At 38.6% G+C, this 24,594-nt stretch overlaps 1 protein-coding gene across 2 annotated transcripts in view; it reads left to right on the top strand.

Annotated features, from left to right (window-relative positions):
- Arhgef28 (Rho guanine nucleotide exchange factor 28) overlaps positions 1–24,594 on the top strand; it is a 293,756-nt gene that overhangs the window by 46,812 nt on the left and 222,350 nt on the right. The window lies entirely within an intron of this gene.

The raw sequence follows: 24,594 nt of genomic DNA, 5'->3' as shown, positions 1-24,594 counted from the left end.
TCTCTTCACACACAAAATGGCAGATAGTCTTGTCTGTCCTTCTTTGGGAAGCTGTGTTGGTGGGGGCTGGGCCTGGGCAGGGGAGTGGGGACATGTGGGGGAACAGTGTTTTGAAACAAAATACTAAGGGACTGGAACAAATTCAAAAACTTCAATTGATGAAAATATATTCATCCACCTCCCACACTTCACCTCCCAGCTAACATGGACCCCTCCTTCCTTTCCCCATTTCCTGCCACCTTCTCTCTCTTCTTCCACACCCACTGTACAGATCACTCCATCCCCTGGAGGAAGAAAAGATAATAAAATAAATGGGTTTCAGAATAATAAAAAGCGCTGCCTTCTGGGTTACCCAGTGGTCTGCAGTTTTCTCTCTAGATTGTGATTTGCAGGCTATAAAAGGTATTCTGGCTCAGCCATAATTAAAGATTAAAAAAAGACTGGCCCAAGGCTAAATTGTAAAGTACTACCAAGTCTTACTGTTCCTTTGTGTGTGCATGCTTTCTTTCTCCTTGCCATATTCATTTCATCCTGCTCCCCTACTTCAAAATGAATGATCCTGAACCTAATCATGATATAGAACTCTGGAGCTGATCAATCCTGGTGGAGCTAGTTTGAACAGAGACCTACTAGATTAGGGTCAGATTGGGGGGAGAGGCAGTACACAATGTCCAAGGAGAGAAGTCATTTAAACAAACAAAATAAAAATGCACAAGTTTTTCTAATTATTAAACAATATACTGATTAGAATAAGATGAAAAGTGTTTAGGAAAATGAGCTGTCATGGCATATAGTTATTATTAAAATATTAATATATTGTCAGTTCTAAGGTGTTAGCTTTCCCCCCATTTTACTTTTGAAATTGAGGTGTTCTTACATTCACTGTGCATCTTGGCAGATTCTTTATGGATGCAATTGTGACCTTGGTCACAGTGGTTTAATTTTGTTATCACTGCAGTTTGCTTATGTTCTTTGTTTATATTATAGGAATTAATTGCTTTCAAAATGATTTCAGCATTAAATGGCAAAGTTATTCTATATACAGATATGAAAACAGTAGCATGATATATGATAAAATCTATAAATTAATTTAGAAGAGCTTGTTTGATATGTATACAATAAAATTCTAGGTGATTAAACATTACATCATACTTACTCAGCATTTTTAGTGGAAAATAAAGTGCATATTATAACTGATGATGGGTTAGATGAAATACAGAAAATATATTAACATGCATCCTATGTGTATGAATTCTATTCAGCTTTTTTCACTTGACTTTTTTTTTTGTCAAAATTATCACAAATTGACATATGTCCAACTGTCCATTTGGCCTTACCCAGTAAGACATCAGTAGAATGTGTTATGATGGAAACTCATTTTAAACCAAATTCCACCAAATAAGTGACAGGCATATGGTGCAGCCCCCCAAACTGTACTACAGCTTGTTTTATATCTTGAAGGACTGCTTCTTCCTCTTTGCCCTCCTATCTTCAGAGATTTGATAAATATCATCATTGGCCCCTGAATTCATGGGCTCTGCATTCATAGATTCAACCAACCACAGATTGAAAATATTTGAGGAAAAAATTGCATCTGTACTCAACATGTAGACTTCTTTTCCATGTCATTATTACCCAAACAATACAGTACAGTGACTATTTATACAGCATGTACATTGCATTAGGTATTATAAGTAATCTAGAGATGATTAAAATATACAGGTGACTGTGCATAGGTTATATGCAAGAACTGAATCAGTTGTATAAGGGCTTTGAGCATGTGTGGTTTTTATATCTGCATAGGGTCCTGGAACCAATTCAAGGTTCTGAGGATGAAGCCCAGAATGTATTCACACTTTTTTTGGCGGGAGGCGGGGTACCGGGGTTTGAACTCAGGGTCACTTGGCCTCTGAGCCACATTCCCATCCCTATTTTGTATTTTATTTAGAGACAGGGTCTCACTGAGTTGCTTAGTGCCTTGCTTTTGCTGAGGCTGGCTTTGAACTTGTGATCCTCCTGTCTTAGCCTCTGAAGCAATGTAATCACTCTTAGATTCTCCTAGTTCACTGAATTTATAAACCTTTAATTTTTTTTGTAGTTTTATGTATTATATTTTATACACAATGGTCATAAAAATAAGAAGTAAACTTAAACTAAAAGAAAAAAATCAAAAACCTCATGTTTAGGACTGGAGCTATAGCTCAGTGACAGCTCAGTGACAGAGTGCTTGCCTAGCATGTGTGAGACACTACTGGATTCAATCCTCAGCACCACATTGAAAAAATAAACAAATGAAATAAAGGCATGTTGTCCATACACAACTACAACTTTAAAAAAACCCTCGTGTTTAATTTTATTATGAATTATAAGCACTATTGACATTTTGATATATATTCTCCCAGAGATTTGTCTATATCTGTGTTGAATTTTATCAAGTGTTCTCTTGGCATTTATTTTGATGATATAATGTTTTCTCATTTGATTGTGATATATTGGATTTCTTCATTTTGATGCTTTTGTGTACTTCTGACAATCCTATTTGGTTATTATGACACGTCTTTTTAGGAATAAAAAAACAAGTTAAAAATAATTGTGTCAAGTATATAATTCAAGTGTATAGTTAAGATCTCACCAAATTACCAATTCTGAAGAGCCCATAACATATTAGGATGCTATCTTAAAAGCATGTCTTAATACTAGGCATAATTATGTACTGATGTCTGAGAAAAAAAATCTCATTACAATACTATTTTTAAAGTAAATACATGAACACAATTTATCTCCGAGAGAATTAGATCACCTAAATGGGTCAATAATTCCAGAGGAAAAAATTAGTAGAAATTATTTCCCAACTTCTGTCTACCTTCTCAGAAAAGGGTACCTCATTCAGATAGTTTTATAAGTGATTTTAAAATTCCCTTTGACTCTAAACTGTTTTAACTGAATTATTATTCTTATAAAGCACTTGCCTAGCATGTATGAGACACTGGTTCAATCCTCGGCACCAAATAAAACTAAATAATAAAATAAAGGTGTTGTGTCCATCTACAACTAAAAATATTTAAAAAATTCTCCCCCATTGCATTTTTGGGTTACTATAAACCCTTTCTAAAGGTGATATACATCTTTAAACATATAGGCAATCCATTTAAATCTTTTTTATTCCCTGTGTTTTTGCTTGGATCCATGAAGAAACATTTCAATTTTCTTTCTTATTTTTTTAAAATTTATTTTATCTTATTTTTAAAATACATGACAGTGGAATGCATTACAATTCTTATTACACATATAGAGCACAATATTTCATATCTCTGTATATAAAGTGTGTTCACACCAATTCATGTCTTCATACATGTACTTTGGATAATGGTGTCTATCACATTCCATCATCATTGCTAACCCCCTGACCTCTCTCTTCCCCTCCCACCCCTCTGCCCTATCTAGAGTTTGGCTATTCCTCCCATGCACCCCTTTCCTACCCCACTATGAATCAGCTTCCTTATATCAGAGAAAACATTCGGCATTTGGTTTTTTGGGATCGACTAACTTCATTTAGCATTATCTCCTCCAACTCCATCCATTTACCTGCAAATGCCATGATTTTGTTCTCTTTTATTGCTGAGTAATATTCTATTGTGTATAAATGCCACATGTTTTAATCCATTCATTTACTGAAGGGCATCTAGGTTGGTTCCACAATTTAGCTACTGTGAATTGTGCTGCTGTAAACATTGATGTGGTTGTGTCCCTGTAGTATGCTGTTTTTAAGTCCTTTGAGTGTAGACCAAGGAGAGGGATAGCTGGGTCAAATGGTGGTTCCATTCCCAGCTTTCCAAGGAATCTCCATACTGCTTTCCATATTGGCTGCACCAATTTGCAGTCCCACCAGCAATGTATGAGTGTGCCTTTTCCCCCACATCCTCGCCAACACTTATTGTTGTTTGTCTTCATAATAGTTGTCATTCTGACTGTAGTGAGATGATATCTTAGTTTTGATTTGCATTTTTTCTAATTGTGAGAGATGATGAATATATTTTCATATATTTATTAATTGGTTATATATCCTTTTCTGGGAAGTATCTGTTCATGTCCTTGGCCCATTTATTGATTGGGTTATTTGTTTTTTTGGTGCTTAGCTTTTTGAGTTCTTTATGTACCCTGGAGATTAGTGCTCTATCTGATGTATGAGGGGTAAAAATTTGTTCCCAAGATGTAGACTCTCCATTCACCTCACAGATTGTTTCTTTTGCTGAGAAGAAACTTTTTAGTTTGAATCCATCCCATTTATTGATTCTTGGTTTTAATTCTTGTGCTATAGGAGTCTTATTAAGGAAGTTGGGGCCTAATCCCACATGATGAAGAATAGGGCCTACTTTTTCTTCTGTTAGACACAGAGTCTCTGGTTTAATTCCTAGGTCCTTGATCCACTTTGAGTTGAGTTTTATGCATGGTGAGGGATAGGGGTTTAATTTCATTTTGTTGCATATGGATTTCCAGTTTTTCTAGCATTTGTTGAAGAGGCTATCTTTTCTCCAATGCATTTTTTTGGCACCTTTGTCTAATATAAGATAATTGTAATTTTGTGGGTTAGTCATAGAACTTGAAACACTGGCCAGATCATAGACAGATGAAAGAAATTAAAGGGATACGTATAGGAAAAGGAGCACTATTTGCTGACGATATGATTCTATACCAAAAAGCTCCACCAGAAAACTTCTAGAACTAGTAAATGATGAATTCAGTAAAGTAGCAGGATATAAAATCAACACCCATAAATCAAAGGCATTCTGTATATCAGTGACAAATCCTCTGAAAAGGAAATGAGGAATACTACCCCATTTACAATAGCCTCAAAAAAAAAAAAAAAGATTTGGGAATCAACTTAATGAAAGAGGTGAAAGATCTATACACTGAAAACTACAGAACCCTAAAGAAAGAAATCAAAGAAGACCTTAGAAGATGGAAAGATCTACCTTGCTCTTGGATAGGCAAAATTAATATTATCAAAATGACCATACTACCAAAAGCACTATACAGATTTAATGCAATTCTGATCAAAATCCCAATGGCATTCCTCACAGAAATAGAAAAAGAAATCATGAAATTCATCTGGAAAAATAAGAGACCCAGATAGCTAAAGCAATCCTTAGCAGGAAGAGTGAAGCAGGTGGCATCACTATACCAAACTTAAAAAAAAAATTTTTTTTAAGGTGTTGATAGACCTTTATTTTACTTATTTGTATGTGGTGATGAGAATCTAATCCAGGGCCTCACACATGCTAGACAAGCACTCTCCCAACTGAGATACATCCACAGATTTGGACTATTTTATCTTTTGGGGAGATGGAGATTGAATTCTGTAAGCATGTTTTAATCTTTGTTCTCTATTTGGTTTTGTTGTGTCCAGCTTTTCTTTTTTTGTGCTTGACAGTACAGATTTAGTTTCTATTATTTTCAGTTTCCAGGTAGCATTTTCATGCCATGTTGGCCTTTTTGTGCCCAGTTTTATAGGAGCTATCTTTCTCATTTTCCTGTGAGCATGAAGCAATAATTAAAATTGTTCTTCTGTCCTCTCAGGGATCTGTGTCAGAGGAGGTAGTCTCTAATTCTGTCTCTTGCACTATAGAATTTTATGGCTTATTTTCATTTGCTCATCTTTGGGAAAGACACTCTGTCGCAGTCTTGGGGATGTGGGGGTGTGCCTGAATTCAGCCACAGACTCACTGTATTTTTAAAAATGCAATAAACCATTGCAGTGTGTTGAACTGCTCTTGCAGAAGAGAAACACTGACTGCGGTATCCGAAAAATAGCAGGGGTTGGCAAGACTGGCAGCTGAGAGTTTTATAGTATCAATTTGCAGAATTTAGGGATGTGAGCACTGCAAATCCAATTTGCAGCCTCTGAGCAGCTTCCTGCATCTGTGTTTGAACGGGCCCTGAAGGAACAGTTCTGTTTGTTCTCAGTGGAAAAAATAACTGAAGCCTGCTTCTGAGTTGAGGTCTAGGATTAATTTTCCGATTGAATAGTCAACTGGTATCAAGAGGTGTGTTTTAAGCTGGCAAAGAGATGTGGTGCTCAGAAGTGTGAAAGCCTGAGAAAGTGTAAATTAAAATCGGTGTAACCATCTAAGATGTTTGTTTTCTGGCTTAAAAACTCTTCAATTGACATTACTTGGGGGCTGCAAAGTCACATACTGGAAGTCATAAAGTTATCTCTATTTTGTTTGATTTCAGCTTACTGATTTTAGTCTTATTTTCTAACAAAAATAGGTAGAAAGCTATGCAAGTATAGTTTTTAAGAGGAGATTTTGCTTAGTGTGTATTTCATAGAATTTTGAGAGACAAAGAGATTTTGCATTCACAAGCCAAATAGTACATTTTTGAAGATGAATGTTTTTGATTACTTTTTAATATTGTTTTCTCTACATTTTTGTGCATTAGAAAAGTTATACAACATAGGAAGCTGAGGTAGGAGGATTGTGACTTCAAAGCCAGCCTCAGCAATGAGGAGGAGCTAAGCAACTCAGTGAGGCCCTGTGTCTAAATAAAATACAAAATAGGGCTGGGGATGTGGTTTAGTGGTTGAGTGCCCCTGAGTTCAATAGCCCGTACAAGAAAGAAAGGAAGGAAGGAAGGAAGGAAGGAAGGAAGGAAGGAAGGGAGGAAGGAAGGAAGGAAGAAAGAACATTATAAAATAAACACATGTTCTACTTTTTAAATCTATCCTCGAGTAACTTTTTTATGTTTTTATTTTTATTTGAAGTGTAATTTAATGTTAATCTTCCTAAAATACCAGTTTAGTGCTACGAATAAAACAGAAAAATTCTTCCTTGAGAAATTGTTGGTTCCAAAGATTTCTTCACCAGTAAACATGGTTTTATCTTAAATGACTCTTGAAATAACACTTGTTCATTATAAAGAATATAATAAATAAATTTGTAAAGAATAAAGAAAAGAGTCCTTGATATTCTACTTCTGAAAGAAGTTCAATTAGTATTTTGATAACAGTCATTTCAGGAATTTGTTTTTGCAAAACTGTACACACACACACACACACACACACAAAATGTTTCAAAAGTGGAATCATGTGGAAAAGCTGTTGTTATTGTCTTGGACTGATCCACAATTTCCCTTCCCCCATTTCATACCTTCTCTCTCTGTTATGCCAGGTAGCTCTTTCTGAAAAGAGTTACCTACTAATGTCGATCTCAACAGGATCAGAGTGTCCAAGGAACTTGCTAGAAATGCGTATTTTCAGACTTCACCCCAGACCTACTGAATCAAATGCTCTGCAAGTGGGTCTTGGAAATCTTAAGAAAAACTTCGTGTGATTCTTCACCTTCTTTTCCTTTTGTGGGGTCTTGCTACATTGCTTAGGTTGTTCTCAAACTCATGAACCTTCTGCCTCTGCCTCCTGGGTAGCTGGGATTACAGGTGTGTGCCACCTCATTCAGCTGAAGTGACTCTGATGAGTGCTAAAGTTTGAGAGCTACTGATACCACAGTCAGTGTTTATTTTTTCTGCAAACATTTTCCATATTTTCTGTACTCATCTCTCTCTTACACACACATATGCACACACTGATAAAGCCTTAATAGATTATATTTTTTTAAATGCTAGATCATATTGTGTAGATGTTTGTATATATCCAACTCAACAANTTTGGCTTGGAAGTGTTGTTAGTGGTAGATCCCACAACAAGCCTGGGGTTTTCCCATCTTCACTGGTGACGAACATCACCTTCCCCACTGTTCATCACCACAACTCCATCTCCTCATTGGCCAGGTACTCAAGGGTACCTTTTTAGCCTTTTCTTCCCTACAGTCTCCCTGGAGTTCTCCAACATGAAGAAAAGCCCCACTTCCCACTTCCTGGGTCTTAAAGTGTCTCACTTTCTCACTCTTTTGGTTCTGCTAGAAGATTTTGCTGGTAACTAAGTCTAGGCAAGTCCTGACCTTCTAAAGCTCATTTGCTCACAAAAACCTGGGCCTAATAATTGACAGTTATTTGCCCTATCAAGCTCAAGTGAATAGACATTTCATTTGCTCAGGGGTCAGAATGTGTGGGTGATGCTCTTTTAAAATGTCATGCTACTGATTCTGGCCTAAAAAGTAGATTCAGAAGGGGCTTTGGCCTGAAATCAACTTCTGAATCACGTTTGCTTTGTGCAAATTGTTTTTAGCAAATTATATTAGCATTACCTGTGTCTGACTGCCCTCTATGTGTTTCTGCCCTTGTTCTAAGCTGTGCTTGCTGAAGTGGAGTCTTTTGGTGATTTTTGCTTTCTACTGACTTAACTTGATCTTTTCCTCCCTTCTCTGCTTGCTTTTCTCTCTTGTCTGTTTGCCTTCTGAGGGGACAAATAAATTCCAAAGCAACATGTTCTAGCCATGGAGCAAAGAGGACCATGGTGACTATTTTACCATGCCTGGCCAGCAGCCACACCTGTCAATTCCTGTAACATCTTGAGCTCCTTAGCTGCTGCAAGAGATGGCTTGATTGTTCTGGCAGGAGCAGAAGGGAAAAACCACTTCTAGCAAAAGCTTTGGCTTAGAAACTTTATATAAATCCTCTACTGGTTTCATCCTTGTCCAAATTCCAAAAGAATTTTCTTTTTCTTCTCAGCACAGTGGCAGTTCATGGTGTTCCCTGCTACTGTCGCCACTAAGATGATAGGTTTCTCAGGAAAGAACTGAAGATAAAACATACAGCTGCAGGAGATGGCAACAAGAGCAAGTTCCTGGGCACATCTTTGAACGACTTTCTTTGGGGGGTGGGCTCACAGTTCTGCGGGTAATAGGTACCAAGTGTTCTAAAGTCTGATATTGCCTCACTTGCCATATTGCAGCGGCACCCCCCCCTCAATTTTGGGTAATATGAAGCCTTGTATTATTTTTAATTAAGAACTAGAAATAATTGACATTTTGTTTGATTTTTAAATGTACTTTTCCATTTACTAAGCAAGGATTTTAGGCCTGGGGGATATCAGGGTTTTTGCTGAAAGAACCTTTAGTGGAAGAAATAAGAAGGGATTCAGTTAAAATGCTTTGTTCACATACTCTGGGAAGGCTGCTCTTATAGAAGGTGTGATTGTAGCTATACTACCTTAACAACTCCTCTTCCCCCATGAGGGTGTGTATATTTTGGATAAGTTGTCTTAGTTCTTGCCTCCTCTTCCTCCCCATAACTTGGTATGGTCTGGTTTTAATCCTGTTATTTTTGTCAAAATCTTTTTTAGGCCTCTATTTTTTTTCTTCTTTAATCTAAGGTGTCTTTTTCTTAAGTCCCCATTTAGTACTATGTACTGTAAGAGCAGAGTGAAAAACAAGGTCCCAGGTCCCTTGTCCTGAGTCTACCTGAGAGTAGGGAGATGGACTATGAGGAGGTAAACAAATAACTGAGAATTTCACAGCTGTGTGTGTTAGGACAATTCAAGGCTATGCTCTGGGAGACAATGGTGTGCATTTGTGCCATTAGATAGATGGATCCAGGATCCTTTGAAGAGTGTCCTGGTAGAGGGATCAGAAAGCACAAAGGCTTCCAAAGTGGAAGTGAATTTAAATATTTGGGAGACAGTGAACGGTAAGTGTGGCTGGTGTGTTGTGAGGGAGAGGAGAGGCCCGAGTCAGGGGTGGGGGCCAGGTTCTGGCTGCCTGGGCTTGCCCAGGTAGCTCAGGAAAAGTCACTGGCGGGGGCTCCTCAGGGGAGCTGCGTGATCAGAAATGTACCCAAAAAATTTACCTTTGGAGTTCAGGAGCCCTGGTGACTCCTTTCCGCTGATCTCTGTCTGCTGAGCTTCCTTCTCCTGCTGCGTGAACTTCCCCAGGGCTCTTTCCTCCTCCTTGCCTAGTGAGCTCATCTATTCTTGTTATTTCAACCATGTCTCCTCCTTGTGTGGCCCTCCTGTCCTGCCCTGCCCTCTGCCCTGCCTCTCTTCTTTTTCCAACTGGCCTGATTGCTGTAATCACTCAGTTTTCCAGCCTGGGCTTCAAATCCAGACAGTTATATTAAAAAAAAAAAAGTTCAAGTTTTCTCTAGAGCAGACTACTTCTGGCTTCTGTTCCCATATACCTTTCTCCCAGGCATCCCATGTTAAGCCTGAGTCCTCCTAATCCCTTCAGCCCTTATCCTCATAGCTTATTAGCCATCAGCTCTGCTGATGCTCAATGCTGTCCTCTCGTCTACCATGATCCTAATTCACCTTTGAATGGTTGCCTTTAGCCCCTTAGAGTTCATTTTATTAGACTTTGTGAACACTTTATTCTTCCCCTTAAATATTGGTTCTTTCCCTGAATTTGTCTCTCACTTTGCAGGCATAGCTTTTCTAGTCAGACAACTCCTCTGTCCACCTGAATGGGCTGTCTTTATTCTCTCATTTCCAGAATTTTGCCCAAGCTGCTGTGCTTCTGTATCCAAGAATATCCCTAAAGTCCTGTCAAGGTTATGATCCTGGATAGCTGTGCATTTGGTATTTTATTGGCAGTTTTCTAAGGCTGAAGCCTATTTTATGGGAAACTACCCCCAGGACATGTTATCAATAATCAGGATGTATTGCCATCTCACGGTGCCTTCGATACAGCTAATGAAAATACATTACCATCGAAGCATGGTGGCCCAAGAGGCTGGGCATTCCAAAGCAATTTAAAAATGAAAATGCCATAAATACTAGCATTCCCATGTAAGCAGAGAAATTATTTGGAGCAAAATAGAAACTGGAGTCCAATGGACAATCCTAAAAACTAAACATTTTAAATGTACCTGTTATATGTCAAACACTGCAAAGTATACTAAGGGGTTCTTGTTTAATTTTTTACCACTGCCCTGTGAGGTAGGAAATGTTGTCTATTTGCAAATGAGGAGGCTGAGGGTGGTGTTCCTTCATCAGCATTCATTTAACCTGGGCCAGGGACCGGGACTGACTTGAGTTGCTGAGTGAAGGATGGCCACCTACTCAATTAGGAAGGAGCATCTTCTGGTTCTCAGTTCAGAGTGTTCTTGAACTGAACACAGATTTTCCCCCTTCACTGTGGTGTTCAGTGCATTGTAAATGCTCATTGATTGAATTTCTAGACGGTCATTGAAGGGAGATAAGCTGACTCTCTGTCCCTCTGTAAGAGCATTCTGGGCAATAGCTGTGGTCATTAAGGGAAGGTCAGTTAACAAAAATTTAAAGAAAAGTGGCTCTTGGTCACATATTTGGGACCCCTTCCACCAAAAAGTCCAGCCAGGCTCTCTCCTCTCAGTTCCTCATGAAAGCAAAGCATCTTCCTACCCCGTCAGCACCTTTGTATTTCCTTTACTGGGCACACTCTTGCTCCCTCCTTTTTTATAATCAACTTTTATTTATTTATTTATTTATTTATTTGGTACCAGGGATTGAACCCAGGGGTGCTTAATCAGTTATCCACATCCCCAGCCCTTTTTAATGTTTTATTTAGACGCAGTGTCTCTGAGTTGCTTAGGGTCTGGCTAAGTTGCTGAGTCTGGCTTTGAACTCATGATCTTCCTGCCTCAGCCTCTTGAGCCACTGGCATTACAGGCATGAGCCACCGCACCCAGCATATAATCAACTTCTTACCTTGCAGGTTTCAGCTTAAATGTTACACGCTCAGCAAAGTCTGCTAGGCACACTGATTTACATTTTAAGGAGGCTTTATTGTTATATTATTTTGGTTAGTGTCTCTTCTGTTAAATTGTAAACAATAAAACAGCAGAGATTAAAGGAAAATTTTTTCCGCTGATTTTTTCAATCCTAGTCCAGGGCCTGATGTACACTATATGCCCAGTAAATATTTATTGAGTGAATACAAGGTTCTAATTTAGTTCTATTCAAAGCACAGTGGCTGACATTCATCCTGGAGCAGTCTTTAATTTTGTTGTTTGATTATTTCTATACTGTGTTTAGTTTTTCTAGTGATATCTATTTTGGGATGAGGACAGTCATTTTTTTTTTCTACTCCAGGTGTACAAAGAGACAGAGGAGGAATATCAAGCAGGAGTTGACTGTGATCATAATCGTCAGTAAATCTGGGGATTGGAGGAACATTTCTCAGAATTTGAGACTTAATTAAAATTTAATATATATGTAATATATTAAAAACTATACAATAAAAATTGAGGAAGTTTTGTGAGACAGACATTTCCTAGCTGAAAACTAGATTTAACAGTAAGGAAATTTGATTAAAATAGCATGAAATGAAAAGTTTGCTTTCTCTAACAGATTCATGAACAATCTTCTAACTCAGAAAGGATTTTTTTTTGCATGCCATGTCACACGAGCTCATTTATTAAAACTCCTTTCCTTAGCATTCTTTACTACTTTCTCCCAATAGTCAAAGTTATTTTGATCCATACATTTGGAAAAAACAAATTGAGCTACTATCTTATCCATTTAGAGTGTCTTGTAGTTCCCTGCAGAATGTTCTCACACACAGGCTATTTAATTAGGACCTCACCTTATTGATTAGTGGTGGAGGTAAACTTGGCCATGTAGGTGACTTGCCCTCATGCACGGGTGCACCCATGAGTTCAATGGTCAGATCTTACATGCCAGCTGCTAAGTGAGGTACAGACAGGGGCAAATCCAGGTTTTGTGAGGGATACGCTTATACCCTTTGAAGAATTCCCTTTCAGAAAAGGAATGTAAAATTGTGAATAAGAAATTAGATGGAAAGTGAGTATGATGAGAAATTATCAGTTTAAAAAACTGGCTAATTCCATAAGGATTTTTTTAAAAATCCAAATTCAGCTTCTCTAGATTCAGAAAAATGCCCTCAGATGTTCCAGTGTCCCCCAACAGGAAGAGGGGTTTGTCTGAGAGGAAAGGGAAAGGAAAGAGACAGCAAGCTTAACTAAAGGCAGTCAAGATAGCTGCCCTACCTGCCCTGCCACTCTGGACCCCTAGAACAATTTAATTAGTTAATTAATTTTTTGGATAACAATTCACCTAAAACACTTTGAGCAAACACCAGATGACAAGCTAATTTCCTGATATCCCATGTTGTTGTCTTTTCTGACAGTCACACAGTGACTACCCTATACTTGTACAGGTCAACCTCTATCCCATTTCGAAGAGTTTTCTAGTTTGCAGAATAGAATAAAATGACTCTGTGAGTATATTTCTTAGGGTTCTCCCAGGATTTGGAAAAAGATTCATAAACCCAGAGCCCTGAGGTTTCATTCCTGTGGTACAGTGAATCTACGTCTGGGATCAGGATTTTTACAGAAAAATAGGCTGTCCTGCCCATGAGGATCATCAAGAGGCAACTGCACCATCACAGAAGTGATTATGGGTGATGATTATGATAAACAATTAGATGAAGACACACCAGAGATGCTCCTGAAACCACGGGCAGGGCTCAAGACATGTATTTCAGGGGAGGTTATGTAGGAGCTGGTTTAGAACAGTTAATGGGATTAGCCAGGTGGCAGGTTGGAAAGCAGTGGTCCAAGGAGCTGACGTGTCTGAGAGAGCACACATGGGCTGATCAGCCAGCAGACTGGATGGGAGGAAAGCCGTGAGCCTGGGAAAGAAATGGTTGTAGCCCTCACACCCTCATGATGGTAAAGATGGCGTTGGAGCCTGGTCTTCTGACTCTACCCCACTGAACCACAAAATGTGATGTGCCATACATCCTCCAGTTAATTTTGCAAACTCTCCTCACCCTCCATAATGTAAAGAACAAGAACATTAACTTCTTCCAACAGATTGTGGAATTATTGAGAGCATAATAGGCAGGCCAGATTTCTCCCCTAGAAGTGTGTATATGTGTGTGTGTGTGTATGTGTGTGTGTGTGTGAGAGAGAGAGAGAGAGAGAGAGAGAGAGAGAGAGAGAGAGAGAGAGAAAGAGAGACTTAGAAACAACTGCAGGTATAGACTGTCAAAGACTAAGCTTATCTTCCTTATAACCACAAGACCTTTGTGCCTCCTTGGAATTGAAGATGACAGGGTGGTAGGGCAACATATGGAGGATATCTGGGTGATCTGGATGTGGGAAGTGCTAAGCACAGGGCGAGTTGATGGCAGGGAATTTGAAAATCTGGGTCACTAAAACAGAATACATTTAAGCATCTGACATTGTCATTTATTGTTTAGACTCTGGCTAGGGTTATTGAAAGGGACTTTCTAGGAAGAGGAAGCATAGCTTCTTGTATTCCCTTGAGAACAGATAACAGAAGCCAATAGAAGAAAAGAAGGGGATAACTGAAGTATTCATTTTCATCAGAGAATTTTGGCAGATGATTTAATGCAGTTCCATCATTAAAGCACCAATTCATTTAAATGTCCTGAGTCACTCATAAATCCGAATAAGAAAATTTGTAGGTCAAGCAGGAATCACAGATTTTTTTTTGCCTTTAAACTCTCCATAAAATGTGTGAAAGGAATTGTACATATTTTGATAAGAAGCTGAAAATACTTTAAACAAATGAGAATGTAGAATCACCCCAAGGAGTCATGGAACAAACATGGGTTAAATGACTTTTTTTGGGTAGGAAGTTCAAAATTGACTTTCCTGGGCTGGGGTTGTGACTCAATGGTAGAGCACTTGCCTAGCATGCATGAGGCACTGGGTTCAATGCTCAGCACCACATCAAAGTAAAATAAAGGTATTGTGTCTGCCTATAACCAAAAAATAAATGTTTAAAAAAAATGACTTTCCTAGTAACACAGTTGTCTGTATTTTGAATTGTGACTTTTGTAGTTCTTTACACCTTGTTTTAGATGTTACCTACATATAAAGTCATTTTGTATCAGAAATGTTTTCTTTAATAAAATTCAATGGTGTTCTCTGACAAGTGGATGCTGATCCATAATGGGAGGGGAGCAGCTAGGAAAGAGAGGAGGAATTTTGGTTTGTGCAGAGGGGAGTGGGGGGGGAAGGGTGTGTGTGTGTGTGGGAAGGACGGTGGAATATATATTACCCTGTATACATGTATGATTGCACGACTGGTGTGACTCTGCATTGTATACAGCCAGAGGAATGAGAAGTTGTGCTCCATTTGTGTACATTGTGTCAAAATGCATTCTACTGTCATGTATAACTAATTAGAACAATAAAAAAATTGTATATGAGAAAAAACTCAAGGTGAACAATTAATAAAGGCACTAAATTGCATGCATGAGTGTTTAGGTTGTCATCCACTGGATTTGTTTATAGTCAGAGTGCTCTGGACATCTTTGTGTATCCTTGAATTTTAGACAGGTATCTATACATAGGTGATTAACATCCTCTAGGTGTAGACGACAAAACATCCTCTATGATATTGCGCCACAACTGACTAAACTCAATAGGAAGCCTTCCCCCTGTCAAAACAGGGAAGAAAATAAGCCACACTGTGGTAGGCTAGAGGTTGTTAGTGGAATTTATTTTGGTAGCTGCCATTGTGTTTTTAGTGGAAGTTGGGATGACTGGAAGTGGAAATTATCCATTAAATTACATGCAGTCCTTTATTAAAGAATGGGGGCATGGAATATTTTTGAGGTTTCGTTGATGGTAGATAATTGCCAGTATCTTGCACTTCCATCAACGAGTAGATAAATTATGTTACATTTATATATCTCCACTCACCTCCTCTCATCATCCAGAAACCTTGACAATAGTTGATATCTTCTTCATCTCTATAATTTTGTCATTTTGAGAATGTTGCCTACACAGTGTCACACAATGTGTGACTTTTTTGAGGTTGTCATCCTCCCCTCAACATTAATACCTTATGATCAAGCCAATTCATTGAATATATCAGTGCTTCATTCTTTTTATTGGTGCAGAGTATTCCATGGTATGGATATCCACAGTGTGTATAACCATTCTCCTATTACATAATGTTTTGGTTGCTTTGGTTTTGGGTTTTGTTATTCTAAATAAAGCTTCTATAAACATTTGTGTATATGTTTTTGTTTGGACATAATTTTCATTTCTCTTGTTGTGAATGTGCAAGAGTATGTTTATTGGGCTCTATGATAAGTGCATGTTTTGCTTTTTTAAAGGAATCACCAAACTATTTTCCAGAGTGTCGTACCAGCAATGTATGAGAGATCTAATTTCTTTGTATCCTTATGAGGATTTAACATTGTCACTCTTTTTATCTTACCTGTTCAAATAGGTAAAACAAATATCTCAAATAGGTAAAAATAAATAGAGATCTCATTATGGTCTCTGGTATATTTTATCATTGTTTATTCTGATAAAGTAAATATAGCAAAATTTCTCGTACTAACCTTCTTTAGGTGTGTAGTTCAGTGTTCTTGAGTATGTTTACTTGTTGTGCAGCCTTCACTACCAACCATCCCCAGGACTCTCTCATCTTCCCACATTGAGACTCTACCCATTGGACGCTCCCTCCCCATTCCTCCCTCCACAGCCTTGGCAACCACTATTCTTCTTTCTGTCTCTATGTATTCGACTACTCTAAAAACATTGGTGAACAGGTATCTGCTAGAGTCCCAGCTTTCATTTTTTTTAGGTGTATGTCTGGGAGCAGACTTGCTAGATCATACGGTAATTCTGTGTTTAACATTTGGAAAACACCAGTCTCTTTTCCACAGCAGCTGCATCATTTTACAATCCTACCAGCAATGCACAGGAGTTCTGTTTTCTCCTCATCCTCACCAACACTTATTTTCTGCTTTTGTGTTTTGTTTTGGGTAATAGTTATTCTAAGAGGTATACAGTGATCTGATATGGATTTTGATAAAGATGTTTAAAATGATTATCAGCCATCCCCAGTGTAGAGAATTCTGATTAGAGATCCTCAGATCTTTGGAATTGCATACAATCTTCACCCTACTTCAGGGTGAGATTAAAATGAATTTCTACAGCCCTCTGAAATTATAAGTCTTCTTCACTATCTGAATATATTTAGATTCTGAGTTGAAAAATCAAGTTCATGGGGTGAGTTCAGATAGCAAAGACATCTCTAAATTTGTCTGAGTGGAAAAGTGAGGATTCAGATATCAAAATAATACAAGTATTTTTATTCCTAAAAGGTTATTTGAATCCAGTTAGAGAGCCAATATTCAGAGGATGGAGTAGTTTAGGGAGGGGATCTCTCTTTTAAAGTCAGCTGGAACACAGACAACAAAGCAGGGAAAACTCAACCAGTCTGGGTAGGCAGCTATGTTTTGTGGTTAAATTGGTGATATTAGGTCAAGTTGCTTCACTGTTGCTTAAGAGAAACTGAGTTTTATAATGCCTTGCAAGTCAAATACAAGGGTTTTCTTTTAGGGTTTCGAGTTCTCATATCCTCTGTTTATTGATTCTTTTCTTTGATTCCTAAGATAAGCCCTTAGAGGGTGTGAACACAATTAGGAGAGGGTCTTAGGACTTTCCTGCAAGATCAGGACTCCAGAGGGTGGCTGCTTTGGGTATTTCTCAGGCCCTGGGCTGACCAGTGCCAGGAGCCCAGGGAGGGGAGATCAGGTGGCCTCAGGAGTCACTAATTACACTAGACTGTGGGTCTTCTCGCTGCCTTCAAGGCACTGGTGGAGGGAAGGTCTTTGACCTGATCTCTTTCTCTTTTCTCGTTTCATTCAATGATTTGAAAGTCTTTAAAATTCTTACCCCATCCCAAATTGTATGTGTGTATTACGAGTATTGCCCATCTATGTCCAAAGGTATATGTCATCTCCACTCTCACTTTTCACAAGTCATATTGATTGAAAAGAGACTTTTTTAGAAAAAAGAAATAATGTGTGTGTTGGTGGGTGGGATGGTGGGGCAATGAGGGGGTTAAAGGGCAAGGCTTGCTGTGGAGCTGAGGCGGCCACAGTTGTCCTTTCTCAGTGGTTCTTACAATCATACCAGGAGAATTTCAGACCTGCCACTCAGAGTAACAGGCCTGAGTTTATTGAAGGGATAGGAAAAGGAAAAGGGGAAACTTTCAAGGGAGACAGTGGGTCCTCTCAGAGGGAGAAGAACAGTGCAGCCCTTCTGCCCTCCAGTTTTATTGGGGGTCCGAAGGTAGTTTCCAGAGAGTCTTGACTGACACAGGATGATATCAGACTTTCAAGTCTCCACTGCCCATGACAACTCTAGGTCACTTTGGCCTATGCTGACCAGCTTTAATTGGAATCTTCTTATAGATTTTATGGCAGAGGGGAATTATCCTTATCTCTCTGAGTTCTGGGATCTGGTTTGTGTAAGGGACACAAAAGCCCCCCCCCACACACACACACACTTCAGGATAACTTGTATTCTGATTGGCATATCAGGCCTGCCTTTCTCCCACAGATAGCGTGTTTTTTGCTGAGGAATGTTAAATATCCTGTTGATTTAAGCCAGACAGAGCTGCAGGTAAATTGCTTTTTAAAAAAAGCATGTGGGGGTCAGCACAGTGTTCCCACAACTCACATCTATTACTTGTCAGGGAGATGACATCCAGGACATTTCCTGCTTTGGCTAAGTTGGCGAGATGAGTACTTCTCCTCAGGTACACTAACAGATGTTACTGTGTTGGCCTCATAAAGTTAAAGGCCCTAGTGAACCTACACATTGACCAGTGAATCTTTTGGAAATACCCAAAGGATATAATTTACCTTGGAAAGGAACTGCTTCAGTCTCCTTCTCTTCAGACATTGCCTTATGGAAAAGCCCGGTTAGGATTTCCACATGCAAACCCAGCAGAGAAGAGTCAGAGAGCCAGGCTGTGGGCCACCATTAGTATCATTTTAAAAATTAAAGCCTTTTAAAAAGAAAAATTGGATATGAACCTAACTCAGAAATTACAGCAGGAAATATGAAACAGTATGACAACAAACTTCAAGTTCCAAGAGAGTCCAAGAGAGTCCAGCAACTACCCAGGGTTGTGGCACCTTTAAGAGCATCTGACAGGAACAAACACAATGTGTCCCCCGGCAGGTCACATTTTCACCTTGCTGTACAGCTGTTAGCTCTCTTTGATTAGCCAACAGGTTCAGTGACCACATGGTATCACCACATCTGGGCTAAAGGCTTAGGAGAGCTCGCTCTCTCCACCAGCACATGCATCACTGTGTCTTGGGTTTCCCTACTGTGGTTTGTTAATATTTGACAGAGGCAGGGTGGAGGGGACACATACGCAATTTGGGGAGGGCAAATGAAATTTTTCATGGATATGTTGAAGGGTTTAATGTTTTTGGAACTGAGATGTTAAGACATTTTGGAACTTAAATGCTTCAATGCATGACTTTTGACCTCCTTTCTCTAAGTGGCAATTAATCCCATGAATTGCTTTGTCTTTACATAGTGTTTAAAATAGAGGTAGAAGGAACCAGCAATCCCACAACCAATGGGTAGCTCCAACCGTTCATAGTCCAAGGAATTAAAATCCATACATTAAAGAGACGTCTGCTCTCCCAGGTTCACCGCTGTACTATTCACAACAGTCAAGACGTGGAGTCAACACAAGTGTCAACTAAGGCATGAATGAATTTTTAAAACATGGTTTATATAGACAATGGAATACTATTCAGTCTTTAAAAAAACAGGAAATTCTATTATTTGTGAGACATAGATTAAACTAGAGGACATTGTGCTAAATGCGATAAGCTAGGCACCGAGAGACCTATACCATATGATCTCACACATGCCATCTACAAAGGTTGAACTTGCAGAAGTGGAAAATAGAATGGTGGTTACCAGAGGCTGGGAAGGGATGGCCACGTGGGGAAAAGGAGACATTGGTCAATGGGAATGAGATTTTAGTTAGGAGGAATAAGTCCTTGTGTTCTATTACTACAAGTCATCTGTAGTAAGATGACTACAGATGATAATAATGTATTTATGCTGCAAAATAGCTAAAAGAAAGGATTTTAAGTGCTCTCACTACAAGGAAAAGATAAATATCTGAGGTAATGGGTTTGATAATTAGCCTGATTTGACCACTTCACAATGCTTACATGTATCAAAACATCCCATTGTACCCTATAAACATGCACAATTTTATTTTTTTGTCAGTTAAAAATAAAATATAAAAAATGAAAAAGTGGAAAATGAAACCTAGGTGGAGGATCTTGCAATGGTTGCGACCAAAAGCAAGCAAACATTGACTCAGGAGTAACAACTTTAAAGATTGGTATTTTGCCCCTCTTACTTTAACTACCCCCATCCTCACCTTGCTCTGATGACCTTCTTTACTCAACCATTGCTCCCACCTTCTCTGTTGATACTAACTTCACTCTGCCTTATCGCTGTCTCTCTCTCTCCAGCTTTTAACTATGTGATATTTGATGTGAGCAATAAGCACCGCCTGGTGAATAGTAAGCACTCAATAAATGTTTATTGACTGACCTAATGATAAATACTGGGATCAGAATCATCCTTCTCAGTTTTTCCATAAATTAAAGCCACATGGTGGCCACTGTCCTATCTAGATTAGTCCCTCTCTCCAAATCTTGGCTTTCATGCCTCTGAAAGAAGACCCAGCCCTTTGGCTTTATTAGTGGATTTTAGGGGAAGGGGAGGGGGAGTGGGAAGCAAGGCAGCACCTGCAGGAGATATGGTTGAGAGTCTTTCTTATGGTTCAGAGGAAATCTAGTCTCTGGCCAGAATTTTTAGGATGGAAGGCTGGGTTTTGTAGATCATGTTATCATCACAGATTTTGACCTCTACAGATAGAAATGACCTTGGCAGTGAATGAAGCATCTTATTAGTTCTTGTAAGCAGGTCAGTGTAAATCAGTGACTCTGACCATTATCTTCTTGGATCTGGGTTTCAGGAGGGCTGGCTGTGTGTTGCTGTTCAGAGATTGCTGCTTTATCATGGCAGTTAGCTTAACTCAGGGGGAATAAACTGTTTAACACAGGATACTTGGGCAGAAGAAAGTCCAGCAGCCACCAAAGCTCTGAGTGGAGCTGAGGCAGGGAAGGGTCTGAGTTCCTCCACACCACACCCTGAATCCACATTCCTTCAGCAAAGCTCTTTGGCCAGAAGGACAGAAATAGCCCAGAGAGGAAACAGATGAAATCCCGTTGTTGTCCTTAGCCTCTAAGGTAGACTATTCAAATGAAGGTCATTCCAAATAAACCAACCAACAAGCAAAACAAACATTCTGCATCAAAGTTAAGCGTCTTGTGTGAAAATGTACAATATCTACAATATCGTTAAAAAAAAAAAAGAAGACTACTTGAGTTTATTTGTCACAGTTCATTTGCTTTTGCACTTGAATGTGAGCCCTGGGAGAGGAGAGCTGCAGCTCTGCTTCTCCCTGCTGAGCTCTAGGTCCTCTGCCGGAAACAGAGAGGATGTGTAGCAACAGTAGCTGATGGAGTGAATGAAACACATGAAGGAAGATCAGTGTAGTCTTCCATTTATAAATTTATAAACCCCAACTTTTAAGGAGGGTCTGGGTTAACTAAGGAGACCGGGAAAATTCATCCCAGTGCTTCCTGCATGAGACCAGAAGCCATTGTTACTTCTATGGTCAGGATGCTGCCAGGGGGGCTAACAACTTCCTTGGTACGTGCTCTCTTCCCATCTTCTCCCTTTCCTCTTTCCTCCTCCTGTTCTTTTGCCTTGGCAAATAGGATGATCTGGGGATGCGTGTGAGTGATGTAAGACCGGAACCCTTAACGTGATGGGTTGTTGAGTGAATGGGGTGTCCATCTGTGAGTATCTTGAAGGGCAGCCCTGACCTGGGATCAGCAGCCCTGTCCTGTTTCTACAGAGACAGGAGTCCTGGAATTAGGACCCTGGCCCTAACCCCTTAAACCCTCTGTTCCATCATCTTCTGAACTCTCTGTTGACCCCAGGTCTTGCTGTGGGAAAGTGGGTTGCCCTCCCTACATGGTACAGCACCACCTGCTCCACCCTGCATCAGCACCTGGCCAGAGTGGCCCTTACAGGCTGCATCTTCTCAGTCCTGGCCCTCCATGAATGTTTTCAACTTGTAGCTGCCTATGACCAAAGCTGAGAGGTAAATTCAGACATGTGGGATATTTGGAGGGTGAACTTGCTTTGTGGTAAGTGATGGTGTGTGAAAGGATACAGTAGCTGGTGATGAGCAGGAGGCTATGGTTTGGCCACTCAGGGTTAGATGGGGCTATCAGTTCTGCTTCTAACCAGGAAATAGCCCTGAAACAGAAGAAGGGCTTGACAGATGGAGCTGCCTGGGGAGTTCCAAACCACAGACTTAGAAATGATCTTGTAGAACTGACTCCAAGCAGAAATTGGGGAATTCCCAGATCTGCATTTATAAATTGTGATCAAATTCAATATGTCCATTTTCATTCAACTATCCCTGATCCATGAATATACAGAGGCAGGATCATAGATTTCTATTAATTTTTTTTAAAATTTATAAATTCATTTGTTTTTGTTTTGTTGTCTTTAAATACAAGGTCTTCCTATGCTACTGAGGCTGGCCTCAACCTCTGGTTTTAAGCCATCATCTTGCCTTAGCTTCCTGAGAAACCTGGGACTGCAGGTGTGTGTCATCAAGACTGACCTTGTAAAGTTGTTTTTAACTTATGCAAATTTTTATTTGTCATTGAAGAATGACTCTCCACTAACTAAAGAGGTCATTACTTTTGTTCTAAGTAAGCAAAATATAAATAAATAAAAACAAAAAACCCAGAATTTTTAATCTTACTAAATGAAAATATGTAAATAACTCTGGAAAATAAAAAGCTGAAGAGAACCCTCTACTGGTTGGTGTGACCAATATCTTGACTTCAGACAAACACCATAAAATCCATTCTAGTGTCAGGTGTGGTGGTGCACACCTGTAATCCCAGTAGTTTTGGATGTTAAGGCAGGAAGATCTTGAGTTCAAAGCCAGCCTCAGCAATTATCGAGACCCTAAGCAACTCAATGAGACCTTGTCTCTAAATAAAATATAAAAAAGGGCTGAGGATGTGGCTTCTTAGTTGTTAAGAGCCCCTGTGTTCAATTTCCAGTACACCCCCACTGCCCCCCCAAATCCATTCTAATGTTTACTCTTTGTTAATAACTTTACTCTTTGCTTATGGCTTCCCCCTCCCTCTCTTATAATGGAAAACTTGGCTCTCACTATTTACAGTATATTTACTTATTTTTTCAACCCCACTACACTTGTAAAATAGTTTTATTATATTACTCACCTGTATTTTGCCAACTGGAATAGAGAGTTTGTTTACAGTTCTTTTTGCCTTACAGTCAAAACAAAGTGATTTAGTTCAGCTCTTTTCCAAATCCCTTTCAGTATGCTTATGTTGCACATTAGTAATTCAGTTAGATTCCTGGCTGTAGTCTATATTTCTTTCTGAATTGTCCCATAACCCTGGTTGAGTTTTTTAAAAATTAAAAGATTAAAAATTCTGGGTTTTTTGTTTTTATTTATTTATATTTTGCTTACTTAGAACAAAATTAATGACCTTCTTTAGGTAGTGGAGAGTCATTCTTCAATGACAAATAAAAATTTACATACAGTAAAATTTACTTGTAGTGTTGTAGAGTTCCAGGGTTTTTGGCAAGTGTAGCCTTGTGTCTACCACCATAGGACTGCTGCCTCTGAAATTTTCTTGCGTTCCTCTATTGCATTCAAATCCTATCCTGTCTCCAACCCTAACAACTGTTATCCTGCTTTTACTTCCCATAGTTTTTCCTTTCTAGAATGTAAAATATATAGAATTATAGAATCATTGAATATGTAAACTTTTGGGCTATGGCTTCTTACATTTAGCAAAATGCATTTAAAATTCGTTTATGTTTTTGTGTGTATCAATAATTTGTGGCTTTATATCACTGAGTAATATTCTACTGTATGGCTGTACCACAATTTGTTTAACCATTCATTTGTTGAAGGTCCAAATTCTGGAGATTATGAAAAAAGCTGCTCTAAATATTTGTGTACAGATTTTTGTGTAAACATAGTTTTCAATTCACTTGGATAAAATACTAAGAGTGATATTGATGTTTAACTTTATGAAAAAATTGTGAAACTCTTTTCTAAAGTGATTCTTATTATTTTTTTATTCCCACTAGTAACATATGAGTGTTATTCCAGTTGTCCTATATTTTTACCAGCTCATAGCATTGTTAGTTGTTTTATATTAACCATCCTAATAGGTGGGTAACAGTATCTCAGAGTTTTAATCTGCTCTCTCCCTATGAACAATGATATTGAGCATATTTTTGTAAGCTTATTTGCCATTTATATTTTTTTATTTGATAAGGTCTCTGTTCAGAGTTTTCTCACTGGCCTTTATTATATTAGGTCATTTGTTTTCTTATTATTGAGTTCTAAGAGTTCTTTCTATATTCTGGATACAATTTTTGTTTCAGATATATGATTTACAAATATTTTTCTCCCAGTGTGGCTTGTCTTTTAACCATGTTTTTTTTTTAACATAGAGCAAAACTTTTTAATTTTGTAAAATAATTATAATTCATTGGCTTTTCTTTTTATGAATCATGCTTTTTGATATTGTATCTAAAACTCTTTGCTAAACTCAAGGTCCTATTTTCTTTATCTGTGTTTTCTTTTAGAAGTCATATAGTCTTATATTTTATGTTTAGATCTGTGATGTTTTTGAGTTAATTTTATGTATATGTATCAATATTTAAAAAATACATCGGGTATTCAACATTCATATGTCAAACACGTTTTGAGTATGTTCAATTGTCCCAGCACCATTT

This window comes from Marmota marmota, unplaced genomic scaffold (genome assembly GCF_001458135.2).
Source record: "Marmota marmota marmota unplaced genomic scaffold, marMar, whole genome shotgun sequence".
Classification (NCBI taxonomy): Eukaryota; Metazoa; Chordata; class Mammalia; order Rodentia; family Sciuridae; genus Marmota; species Marmota marmota.
This window is presented reverse-complemented; position numbering and strand designations above follow the sequence as displayed.